This window comes from Callionymus lyra, chromosome 6, assembly GCF_982586985.1.
Source record: "Callionymus lyra chromosome 6, fCalLyr1.hap1.1, whole genome shotgun sequence".
NCBI lineage: Eukaryota > Metazoa > Chordata > Actinopteri > Syngnathiformes > Callionymidae > Callionymus > Callionymus lyra.
In genome coordinates this window covers 16,772,052-16,786,421 of record NC_141823.1, presented here as the reverse complement: position 1 = coordinate 16,786,421, position 14,370 = coordinate 16,772,052, and positions in this window count along the sequence as shown.

The window sequence follows — 14,370 nt, the reverse complement described above, 5'->3', positions numbered from 1 at the left end:
TAACATCAATTTTATAATTTATTTTACAAAGTGTCCTTTAATCGCACAGTTGAAGTTGGTTTCACCAAAAAAAAAAATTCAAAAGTATTCCGGAGCGATGAGGTTATCACATAGAAAGTGTGGGACCAAAATACTAGGAAAGGCTGAAATGGTATGAAGACCGGGCATCATTATCTGTTTTGAGGGAAAGCGAACGGAAGACAGAAAACAAAATGAAAGCCTAACAAAAAAGAGCATTACAATCTAAGTATGATTCTCCTATCATTTTAAGTTGAAATGGAAAATGGTGAAAAAAACAGTAAAGGTTGGTTTGCGGGGCAGACAAAAGCTGTCCGTGAGTCTGAAGGTGACTTCCCCAGCTGCTAATGCCTGGCACGGAGCAGTAATTCAAAATGATGTTGGCCAAGGAGGGCGGAGTTTTTTACCCGTGTGTCATTTTTACTCCTGACATAATTAGATCGCATACATTAGCTTTGACCTCAAACCCTTTTGAAAAAACATATTTTATTTCATTGTATTTTCATATTTATTGTTGTAACTTTCCTGACCTGATCAAGTGATTCTTATCCTCCCGTGTGTCCGTGTTCAGACGTAGGGAAGGCCGAACGTCGGATAAAAAGTGAAGGGACATGGATCAGTGAAACTAGAGGTGAATGAAACAGGAGTGGACACTCAGGTAGCACTGACACTGAGATGGGTTCGAGAAAATGAAGATACATGTCTCTCCGCTGTCAATTGAAATAAGAAGATTTTCCCAGGCCAAGACCTTGTCGTTTGTTATAGTGTTGTTTAACTCAGACACCCATGGGAAAAGATGAATGAGGATTGTCCACAAATAGGGTATGGAGAGACCTTGTCTTGTTTGCTTGTTTGCCGAGAAGAACCTCCCGTAACAAGCTGTTATACAGTAGATATGTACGATCGCCAGGGACAATACACAAGCAACTTCATACCCATGCCATTGCCATGTACTTTATATATCTCGTTAAAAAGATATTTCAGGAAAAACACTTGACTCAACCATAAATGGTGGAAGATGATTGGATGGTCCTTATTATCGTTTGACTTCAGCTTATAAAGTAAAACATTTCCCTGAGCGCAGACACAAACTCAAATAGCAATACTTCGGGGACACCCACAGATAATTTTAACATTAGAGTAACACCAGTGACATTTGCCACAAAGCTTTGAAAGAATAATGTTCAGAATCTAAGAAGAGGAACCAGAAGAGAAGTCAAACAGCATAATAAACACCGTGGTATTCTTTTATCTCTCCATGTTTTCTCTCGCTCTGGCTATATTGGGAGTACTTCCTTTTCGCAGTTGTTCCATTTTCTTTTCACCTGAACCTCCCCACAAAATTTCACATCTCATTTCCTCTCCTCTTTCTAAATGGTTCTGCTCATTTTCCCATTTCCTTGATATTTTTCTCTCTTCCTAACCATTTCGCGTTCCACTTTTTTTCTCAGATTCTTACGCTGTCTCTTTCTCTTCCGCTCGTGGCATCTCATCAACAATTGTTCTTCTCATATTGCACCTTCACTAAAGCGCCTCACCCTCTCCATTGTCTTGTCCCGCCATGGCCTCCAGCCTTCCCATCATGCTTCACTTGCTCATCTACTTGTCAAGTTGGCTGTCGCCATCTTATCATTAGTATCTGAGCTCATTTAGTTCCCATTTCACAAACATGGTTGTTTTTTTTGTTTTTTTTGTTTTTTGTGTGAATGTACGGTGACTCGTGGTTAGTGCGGTCACCTCACAGCAAGAAGGTTCCCTCCGGGAACTCCGGTTTTCTCCCACAGCCCAAAAACATACTGAGATTGATTGTGAACTAGGGGAAATTGTCCATAGGTTTGAGTGTGTGAGTGCATGGTTGTATGTCTTTGTGTCTCCTGTGACAGACTGCTGTCCTGTTCAGGGGGACACCCTGGGATAGGCCCCAGTCCCCCCCGTGGAGTTGATTCTTTAGAATTTGTATAGAACTCATTTAAGGGTTTTACTGATCATGAGGAACCTTAAATACAAATAAAATGTGGGCGATTGTCTTTATGAGCAGCAAATCAAATGTCTATTTGTGTATTATAGCTACAGTTTGAGTGAAAGTATTGTTTCTGGCTACCCCCGTTGTGTCGGTTTCTCGTTTTATCTTCCTGGCAAACCTCACAAAGCCTCTCAGTACTTCATATGTAAACACTGACCCGCTGCTGTAAAGCAGTTTGGTGGTCACGTGGACACTCAAAGACTCTCCCGATGGGTGTTCCAGACAAAAGTACACAGTGAAGAGCGACGTTAAAATAGCAAGACTTCAAGTCAAGACTGTTCCAAATTAACCAAATTATTACAGAAAATGCGTAAAATAAATAATAATTTCAATTTGTTACATTGGGCAGCTTTCAGAAAAAAAATTACTTATCGTCTTCATTACAGTAAGTACATTAAGCTTCTGTCTGAATTAGATCCAGAAACCTGGCAATGACACATGGCGATGATTAATGAGCTGATCCCATCGTGGTTTAAAAAATATAATAATTATATATAAAAATAAGAAGAAGTAACCTCGTGCGCTTTATAGTCAGAGAGCTAATATGAAAACCGGTCATTCCATGACCATGAACCGATGTGAATACTGAATCTTGACCTTTGAGGAAAAAAGGTTTCTGAGATGATTGATGATAATCCTTTTAGAGCACCGTGACCAACCCCTCACACCATCTCTGTGATGAAGTGTGGCAGATGGAGAGCACCTTCCGCCAGAGTCATCAACCCCTGGATCAGCAGGCTCCCGGACGCTCCTTTTTGCCAAAGGCCAACGGTGTGTAACCTTCACTGGACTACGCACATGTTCATTGTTACACTTCTCTGCGGAATGGAGATGAAAAGGCTTGTACTCTTTACTCTTTGGATTTAAATAGTTTAAACAAATTTAAAGTATTTACTTACATTTACATTCTTTGGAAGCTTTAATATCCATATGCCATTTGTCTGTCTGACTCGTCTTATAAATGACATACAATAATATTCATTTAAAACATTTATTCACTCCTTCAACCCTAAAATAACCATAAGCATTAAATAGTATACATATTTAGTAGTCTCTAAATCATATTTGATCTATCGTACCTATCTTATCTATCGATTGTATAGAAATGCAAAAGAAAAAAAGAATTAACATAATGTTTAATGTCTTTTCACGGCCAGTTAATTCTGTCTTTATTTAAATCAAATGATTTTACTAAACTTACTAGCAAACTCGTCCTAACATATAACAAACACTAAAGGAAGAAAAGTAAGTAAGTAAGTAATTAATATTTATAGAGCGCTTTTCTAGACCAGGGTAACAAAGCACTTAAACAATAAAAATATATATATATATATATATACTAAAAAGATCAAGATAACACAGAGAAAAACACAGGTGTCCCAGAAAATCAGGGAAAAGCCTGCACGGATAAGAAAGTCTTAAGATGTTTCTTGAAGGAGTCAGTGGATCCATCAAGCGATCTTCCTGAAAGAAACTCCCACAACATGTTTTCGAAAATAAAACATCATTTGTAACTTACACTTACTTTCTTTGGAAGCTTAAAGATCCATATGGATTAAATTATATACATATGTAGTAAAAAGCAAGAGGATTCTGCAAAGTAAAAAATGATATTTCCAAGATCCAAGAGTCTCCTCAATAAGAAATACTCCTCTACAGACCACACTTGCCATGTTGCGATTAGACATTCATCGCCCACTATTATCATATTTAGAGTAAAGTTAAAATACAGCAATGTTTGGACTGGGATTCTTTCATTTCCATTTGATTGATATTGGACTGTCTATTTTTTATTAGATATTTTGTAGTTTCTATCCTTTTTACCCAAAGACATGTGTTATATGTCTAAGTTTTATCCATCCATCCATCCATCCATCCATCCATCCATCTATTCTATAAAAACGTAGTGTATTGTATAAAGATGCAAAAAATATTACATCTATCCTTAAAGGGCACCTAATGTGAAAACCCACCTCTCCTGACCTATTCACATGTTGTAAATGTTGAAGTTGTCCTCTTCAAAATGCAGTAGGTCATTCATCATGATGTTGCTTCGTTTTGAAGTTATAACTTTATAAAGTTCTCCCCTGTCTGAAATCTGGCCAAACGAGATTACGGTTTAAATTATACATTCTGACATCACTCTGGTGGAGGTGTCCTCCCCTAGAAACCCTAAATCGGTTAAGTACCTACATGTTAATCGTGAAACAAAATAAATATTCATATAAACATGGTGAGACTTACGTCTGCCCTAAGGTGTTTTTGGAATGTGTACATTAAGCAGCAAACCTTATTTTTATGATTTGTTTTTAATGTATAAAACAGGAGTTTTAGGGCTGAGTTGAAATATAAGTCTTCGAAGTGCTGAAACTCATGTGTGGGCGTGGTTGCTCGGACGAGATTTAGTCTCAGTTGAAACGGCACATTTTAAGTGGGCGGGGCTTAAGCATAGTTTCCAATTTAAACATTATAAAATGAGAGTTTTGTGCAAAAATAAACATACTGATGAGTATAATAGAGGTCTTAGAACAATTTAAGAGACAATAAAATCAGCACATTAGGGGCTCTTTAAAAAAAACAACACTACATTTTAGCAAAGATTCCAACACACAATTAGCCAGTATCTTGTAGACTCTAGAGAAGGCGAAGGTAAACTGTGATGTTTGCACTAATATGTGTATTTGAATTGACTCAACATGTGGCAGCGAGTGGGTATTATCATCAAACAGCTGCACCTAGTTATCCATAGACTCCTGAAAGATGCACATAGCAAGCGTAGTTTCAACCCTAATTGGGGATCATTTGAAAGATTCAATTAAAACCTGCGTCAGTTTCATGACACAATTATCCGTAGTTCAGATTGCACTAACTTCGTTGTGCCAAGTTTGCATTCGTGAAAAAAAGAAAACCTGCTGAATTATTCCTCGGCACATGTTCCGGGCAGCATCTAAATTGACACCTTGCCATAATTAGCCTCCCTGACTCTGTGGAGGGCCTTGTGTTAACTTGACGCCTTTGAATTGATTACATATTTTCAGATGGAGTATGTGCTTTCCGTGAAAATGAAGTGATATCGTATAATCAGCGTGAGGAGGTTTATTCCACGGAAAGAAAATAGCGTCGAATCATGCACGCTCACATCTTTGCTTATATAAATGACCACGGTATCTGTCCTTAATAATTGGTCATCAGGATGTCGATATTGTTCTATTATCTATTGTTGAAACTATTAATATCGAGTGCAGAAGGGTCAGGGCAAAATGATAATTGGATTATGAAGCTGATTTCATTTGCTTCGGGCATGTCCTATTTATATTTTCTTCACCCGCCCAGTTTCCCTCCATCTGCCTTTGCCCACTGGTGAAGCACGGAAGAAGTAACTGAGCGATGGTGCACGGAGACATGTGGGAATTCGCAGGGTGGAACGCGACGCTATTTTAGTTCAGAGACTCAGTTTTTAGGTCTAAGTGATTGTCTCTTTCTCCTTGGATTGAGCTCTTAAAAATAAAGAGTATCTGAATGTTATTTTCTTCTGTAAACCTGCTGCTCATAAACTAATTTGTGTTCTTATTTTTATCACAATCTTTCATTTGGTAGCACTGACTGATGAGTATTTGCTCAAACGTATTCCATCTTCTACCTGTTTTTCTCGGGACCAAATAGTGCAAATGCCACGTCGACTCTCTTGGGTCTCACCATCTAACCCAAATCCTTCTTTTGCCATGAAAAATGACTCGCTGCGCAAACCACATGGGAGTCTGATGAGAGATGCCTAGTCTTACCCAAGACTGCCTCATTTTCGTCCCCCCCCCCCTCTCTCTTATAGGCAGCCGTCGACTACATTTTCCATTCAGCTGAGGCCACAAGACCAATAAGCTGAGCTCTTTTACATCAAAACCACCAGGGGGTTGGATGGATGGGCTGTCAGTCAGCGCAGCGGTGAGAAACCTGACTTCATCCAGGCTTATATTGCGTCGGTATTGAGTTCAAGTCGAGTCCGTACTGAAAGCAGCTGCCAGAGGTTCTTTTAAAGATGAGTATCTGTGAGAGCCTCATTTTTTTTTCGGGGCTGCTTGGAAAACCTCAATTTAACATCAGATTACAATGATTATCAAGACTATTCTATCCAAGGAAAGCAAACGAATACAAGTAACTTCAGTCTGTGGATCCCACCGGACATGTTAGCTTTGTGCTTGCAACTCTTGTCTTTGTTTCACCATCTATCATTGTTAATCTCCCAAACTACGAATTTAGTTCAATTATTAGACATAAACGTCTTCAATGTTTTGTTCCTCTCTTTCCTTCTCCTCTTGAGCTACGCTGAACTGAATTGAAAACTACGCTCAAACGTTATACGTCCACTGGTTCAGCTTACTGCAGTTAAGACGTAACACAAATGACATGCAACTGGTGGACATCTCAGGGAGCATTTAAATAAAATAATTTATTTAGAGTAAACCTCAATGCAGTTCCATACAGACACCTTTGGCTTATACCCCTCTAATACTTGTCTTCGTCTATGTGGGCCATTGAAAATTAGCATTATTTCTGTAACAATAACCTTGGGAAAAAAAAGAATAAATAAAAAGCAATGATTATGATTGTGTACTTCCCTACGTAAGCATTTACCGAAATCAAACACGCCTGGTTTCTTCATTGTTATGAATATTCAATTAAATATAATGTCCCTTCTCCCTCTCATCCGTTCATAAGCGTAAATGCATTTAAAACCTCAATTTAAACGGGTGATTCACTTGACTACCGATGAAATGTACCTGATCTTTCGGTGTCTATATTTAACTTTGGCCATTTAAAATAGCCGTCTCTTAGATTCTTTGTTCTGAGTTGTACCACTGAGAGCCAGGAAAGTGACAGGAGACTCCTGGGGAACAAAGAGAAAGTATGAGAGGAGGATAGCGGGGGAGGATGTAGTGGGAATAAGGAGACAAACAGAGCTCCCAAGAGAGTTGAAGCAGATGAGACAATGATGGTGTCTGATATCTGGAGTGACAAGACTGCAAAGCATCAATGAAGAGAGAGGAAACGTGGAAGTTCATGAAAGTGGAAAATTTAGAGATTTTTAGCACAAACGAGTCATGGATTGTATTTTTACTTTGTTATACTAAGAGGTGTCTGTCAGGAACAGGTATATTTAATGTTTAAAATAACTTCTTTATATATTCTACCTGTGAGTCTTCATAAGAAAATGTCACTTTGCAAACACGTTTAACAATTGTTCTTTGTGAGCCTGGACAGACAGTTTTCTTAAAGTTTCCAAGTTCATGCAGTTCTTTTAAAGGCTCTAAAAAGTAATTCAGAATATTCTTTCTCTAGCGTGCAAGTGTAAACTTGCAGTCTACAAACGAATCATCAACACCTCATGATGACAACACCTGAGTCGAGGTCACTTCAGGATAATAATGATGTTAACGCACAGCGACAAATTCGCCGAGGAGTTAACCTACTGTAAGGAAAGTTGGCTGACACGAATTAAAACTTACCAACATATCTAAGACACCTTTTGACACATTAACCATGCAAACGCAAAACCCGTGTTTGAAGCTATTATCCGAAATCACCTTGAGTTGTTGAGCGTGAGGTAAATAAAAAATATATCTGTCGCAGTGGATTTTCTAGGTGGTCTTACGCTCGCAAATGACAAATATGTTCTTGACTAATTAACATCAATCTGAATAACAACAAGGGGTAGCAAGCGAACTAATTATACACGGCTGATTACATTTAGAATCAACAATGCCAGTCCCATGTCTGTCCTCCATTTCCTTTTTTTAAATGTATTTGATTATATGTATATTTATATATACCGTATAAATCCGCACTATATGGCTCACTCTATTATAAGCAATGCAAAAAAGTCAGTTAGTCAAACTTTATTAAACGACTTCACAATAACTTTCAACCTCGTTCAGTTGAAACACGTACAAAAAAATCGGTTACCGCTAAATCAAACGTTTTCAAGCGTATTCAAAATAACTCTCAAAATTGTTCAGTTAAAACAGATATAATACAACACAATACAAGTTTGTAACACACAAAACTGCTTCTAGGTCAGAAAGCACAATCAGAATTAATCCATATATAAAGCGCACTGGAATGTATGGTACACTGCCATTTTTTATAGAAAATTAAATTTTTATGTGCATCTAATAGTCCGGAAAATACGGTGAATATATATACATTCACCAGGGGTGGGCAATCCCGGTCCTCAAGGGCCACAGTGGGTGCAGTTTTTTGTTCCAACCGATCGAGCATGCACATTTTAACGAATTAGGTTTTAGCTAAAACAGGCAACCCCAGACTGACAGTCAAATGATTGGTCAAAAGGTGTCCTCTCAATCGGTTGAAACAAAAACCTGCACCCACTGTGGCCCTTGAGGACCGGAGGCTGATTGGTTGCTTTCAATAAAATCATTCTCTGGTTGTCCACTAGGGCTGTATCTACCTGATTTCTGCACAACACAACTAATGGTCCGAACCCCAATAATAAGGCAAAAATCCATTAACTAACCTTGAAAAGACACACCTGTGAAGTCAAAACCATTTCAGGTGACTATATTTTGAAAGTTTTTAAATAATGCCAAAGGTTTGCAAAGCAGTCATTAGAAAAAAAGCTGGCTACTTTGAAGAAACTTGAAATGAAGACATGTTTTCAGTTATTTTCCTTTTTTTTAAGTACATAAAGCTTCATGTAGTGATTTAAAAGGTTTATGCATTCAGTGAGAATCTATTTTGTAAATAATTATGAAAACAAAGCATTCGACAAGAAGTTGTGTGTGTGTATATATATATATATATATATATATATAATTTTTCTTGACCTGTCAATATATATATATATAAATATGTTTGAATGACATATCCAAATATCCGGTATAAAATATAGGAACATCTGTGCAGAATACTAACTGGAGACCCTCAGGTCAAGAGGCTGGAGATTGACCAAGCCAAGATCCTCTGGGACTTTCAGATACAGGCTGACAAAATGGTAATGGTCTAACAAACCAGGATGAGCGTAATATGAGAGCCGTTGTGGTAGAGAGCAACGTAAAAAAAAAACTTGAGAAACTTGGACAAAAACCTCAAATAAGAGCCAGAGAAAACCTGGAAGGTGAAAACAACTGTAGTGCCAGTGGTCGTTGGGAGGACTTGGAGTAGTGACCCCTCACACTGGAGAACTAACTCCAACTGATCCCTGGAGAGACATCAGACATCTCCCGTAGAGTGCAGAGCTAGGAGCAGCAAGGAAAGATGCGCAGGACCCTCAAAATCTCTTGACCCTTTTTTTTTCTGTATACATTTACCAACACACATGCACGAACGGACACATAAGTAAGTGAGTAAAATAAATAAGTTAATATATATATATATATATATATTTAACCTGGAAGAATTAATCCTTTAGAAAAAAAAGGGAGAAGGACTGGCCTAGTTGAGAAAAACATCAGTGAAGTACTCATCACGATGCACTGCAGCAGAGCATATCCCGTCCTGCACTGCGGGAATCCCATCTTCAGGGCTTCAAGCAGGTAATGGGAATGCTGCAGTCGTTAATGCAGGGAGAAGAACAGGAAAAAAAATTCTGTATTCTCTGTTGAAACCTTTGGGTTACTTGCTCACTATTGATTCGGGCTGCACTCTTCGGCATCAAAAACCGAATAAAACAAACATTGATGAAACAAATAAATCAATGGCGGGAACGTCAGTCAACGGAAATAAGCATAGTTGAAAACAAACGTGGTGACTGACTTAATGCTTATCTTAGTTCCTACATTACATCCTTACACTTGTCTTTTGAAATGAAGCTCCTTCCAGTATTGATATCTTAAATAAAAAATACCGGTTAAATAGTATTTTTACCTTCATAATTATTTGTAGTTGAGTTTTTTGTTGTATAAATGCCTAAATTGTTTATTTATTCGATAGACAGAAAATCCAAATGTCAATCAGTATAAAACTCAAAAGACTAAAGTAGTAATATGCATCAAGGTATCATGGTAGGTTTATGTGACACGTAGATGTTAAAACAAATTACAACAATGTGAATGACAAAAGATGGTATGAATAATTCGAAAAGCAATAACCCAAAATATTACTGATGAGATGTGGAGAAAACAAAATTAAATTGTGAAAAAGAGTGGCTTTATGGAACTCAAACCTAGTTATTGTTTATTAAACATTGTATAAATATCATTTAAATTACACCTATATCGATTTTAGGGGGTCGTCTTCTGGTTTACGTCCCACATATGCAGCTGAACTTCTTAAAATATGTCTTGGTATTTAATTCATATAAATATATTGAATCAAATGTTGACGTGTTTAATTTTGCCCACTTTCCTTTAACCTGATAGAATTATGTACAGTTACACACAAAAGTAGCAGAAAAAGAACGACACCACTATTTCCAGACTTTCCAGCAAAACAACATAACAAGATGGATCAATTAATCGGGGAACATTTTGTATCTCTGGTCCGTCGTAGCCGTGAAGCAATGAGTTCATTATTGATGGTTTTGCCATCAACCAGAAACTTTGTTACACCGTGGGCTTATTTCTCTTTCATGAACAACGACAACCCGACTTTGAAGTCAAGCATACAAAATTCAAACGCAAAAGTACAGTTGCTGCCGGATGATATATTTAAAAAATGGATTGCCTGTGTTTGAGAGATATATTAAAATGTATCCTCCAGAAAACTTTTTTAGGGTCATAGCTAGTTATTCATTTGACACTTCTTCAGATTAGAGCGGCAACTTCTTTTCTATAGCTTATGCAAATGAAGGTTTGTTTTTAATAAGCTACCAGTTCTATCTCTCTACTCTGAGATTAATATCTCCGCCAAAGTAGGGGAGGCCATCCGGGTCAAACCCATCTCAAACTGCTGATCACATAATTTCCAGAAATCTTTGGTATCTACTTAAGATTTAAAAAGTACTGATGAGTTAAAAAGTAAAGACCTTTCAAGCAGACTCTCAATCACGATTGAAGATTTAAAAGGAATCTGATTAAACACAGCCTTTAACACTGATGGGTTCAACTCTCGCAGAAATACGTTTGACCTGAACCTGGTTGGCGGCGTGTCAACATACAGTACATTGTAACCGGAATTAAATTCCTATTTGACGAGTCGAAAGGATCAAGTTCTTCAGAGTAGCACATCAAACATAACTTTAATTATCATGCCTGACTTTTTGAAATAACTCTTTTGCGAATATTCAGCCATTAATTGGACGTCTTATTGCGAAATACCCCCGAGAATTAATGAATTCACGTCAGCGAGATATTCTCCAAGAAAAGGAAGGCTTAACCTGTCACCTGCACAAATCAGTTGAAACTAAGGAGGTGCATAGCAAGTATGTTAAGGTCATGAGGTGGTTATATAAATGTAATATATGTAGGTTTCTAAATAAAACGTATTTATACAGAATTAATAATAATAATTAGCTCTGACACTTGCACTTTTAGCTCTAAAAAAGGTGTCTTTTCTCACGTCTAACACATCAAACTAACTGAGTTTCACCCCATTTTTGTTATGGGGAACACTTCGACTGCTTCGACTCCATAAGTTCAGCTTGGCTCATCAGCATTGCCATCTGGCCCCGGTTTGTTTCAGAAGCAAATGGAGGCGATGATGAGCAGGATGGCTAATGGCATTGAAATCTATGGGGCTGATTGTGATTTACTTGGCAGATAAACTTGTATAATGACAGGTATTGAGACGCTTGAAATGTTGGCAAACCCCCTCTTTAGAACGAACTCATGTCTTTTACCATTTTTCAGATATTAACACCTTTAAATCTTAGTTAATCAGTCAATTATCTTTCAATAGTTCAGGCCCTGCCGTGAATGCTGCTCCAAATAATCATCAAAAGTAAACGTAGGGTATTGTATTATCTTATATTTGTATAGCTATAATTGAGAAGCTTTTGTTTGTCGTGTTTTTTCAACAGAAAGTCCCTAGTATTTCCAAACAAACATTAGTTTATATCTAACCTCACTAACTCAAATCTGCAGAAATACCTCTAGTAGAGATGTACGCACCTTTGTTTTCCAAGTATATTTCATGGTGGTTCCTTTCACTGGCTCTGATCCACAGGTTTAAATAATCAATGTCAAGGATCATTAATTTTAAGACTATCCTGCATGAGTGGTATAATTCTACAGGCAATCCAATTCTACAAATCCTCTCCATCTTGCAGGAAATGATGGTACATTAATTCACGTTCGGTGCGAATACCGAATGTCAAACGGAATGAAGGAATTAGCTTTATAGTTGACGTCGTTATTTATTCAACAAAGTATGATAGATAAGAATACTATTGTAATATTTTCATTCATATCTACCCATTTTGTTTATTGTTACATTTTACAAGGAAAAATAAAGGCTCAAATCCGATCGAATTGTACATATAATTTTATGAAAATGAAGTCCCTGTGACTCCTCGGTTGATGCAGGAGTCGCACGATTGGCTCCCACACAATATTCTAGATAAATGGTAACTGTTTTTAAAAGACATTGATTTGCAGAATGATGCCCTTGAACATGATGTAGCAAACAATCGTGTGAAAGAGAAGCAACAACAGAGGAGCGTCAATTGAGAAAATAGGGGCTCTTCAGTGGATGGTAGTGCATATTGAATTACTTGAAGAAAGGAGGCAGAGAATGTTTCTGAGAAAGAGCAACCAAAACCAGTTGGTTTTTTTTTATTTGTTTGTTTATTAAAGTAGTTTTTGACGAGGGTTTTAAAGGGTTTGACAAGTGACAACATCACAAAGTTGAACGTGTGAACAGCTTATGCTTGTCTGAGACTGTAATGCTCAGTTGTTTAACCACCTGCTCTTTAAACTCTTTTGTGCGATGGACAAATAGAAGGGGCCACCGAGGAGTCCAGTCCCCCTTGCATAAAACACACACCAGAACTTGCCAACTCGATGAACGGGTATAGATTTTTCCAGTGGAGGAAAGTAGATGACGGTAAGATAAAAGAGAACCTTTGCTGATGGGAATAGGGTTCAATCGGAGGATGCATTTGTTCTTGATAAACATCTTTTTCACATCTTTATACACAAAGTTTCACTCTTGGTTACATTTTCAGGTGAAATAGCAGACGGTTGCTGTCACTGAGGTCATACACGTTTCATCACAAAGTCATAAGTCATGGCTTGAAATAAATCTATTTTTAAGATGGACTCCCTGAGTTAAATGGTGGTTAACCAGGGGTACACCGGAGATTACTCAAACGCACATATCGTCAGTCAAACAATAGTATCTTTCTTTCCTTTCTTTCTTTCTTTTTTTTTTTTGCCACTTTACAACCTTCCTCTCATGCTCGCTTCGACTGCGTTTGGTCTACAGCCAATAGCAGCGTTTTCACATTCCCGTAGCCTTCCACGAATAATAACCTCACGCTTGCACTGAGAAATTTACATGAATAACATCAAAGACTTATCGATGTATATTTCAAACCACTGCAGAGAAGAAACAATCATTAAAACAACTGCAGTTGTAGCAACCTTTACTCTCTCAAAAACAAACCTCAAAGTGAAAGTATGAATTAATCATAATGAACGTTTGATGTGCAAGTAGTAGTTTCATACATTACGTACCCCTCCGCTCTCCCCCTCCACTCCCCTCCCGTTTCACAAGAACAAAAGCAGCTTAATCTCACAATGTCAACATCGCACAATAAGAAATGGGGTCTCTGTTGTTGTTACTTTCCAGACACCTTTTTGGGGAAAGTCAAATCAAATAAGATTTTTTACCTTTTTGTTGGTTTATGGAATTAATAAACATTTCCAGGAGTGTGAATGTAGTTCCTCAGCTGTATCTGCCCTTTAATCTCCTCGCATCTGAAGTAGCTGCAAAGAAGCTTAGCTCAGAGGACCTCCTTGTTATTTGACCAAATACTGCACTACTTCATTTCGACTCCCATTAAAGGCGTTCGCTTCCCTGATCTAGTAAGACCGTCAGTTCTATTGAGGACAGCATGAAAAAAAAATGACCCGGAGGGATATTTGATCAAAGACCCAAATGGTTTTTACACTGAGGGCGCCACATTCTGAGCTCTGAAAATGGCCTCATGAAGCTTCATGAACCCATCACTACAGAATCAAACCCTAGTGACATTAGAATAGCAACAGGTCAGGTGGCCTTGAACACCCGATCCATCAAGTTAATTCCATTTTTTAAACTGCAAAGTGAAAAAAAAAGGATATTAACAGCAATATTAAAAGATTATTCTTCAAATGACGGGATTCTTTTTTGGGGGAAATTTCTAGTTAAATTACTTAAACCACATGTAAAGGCTC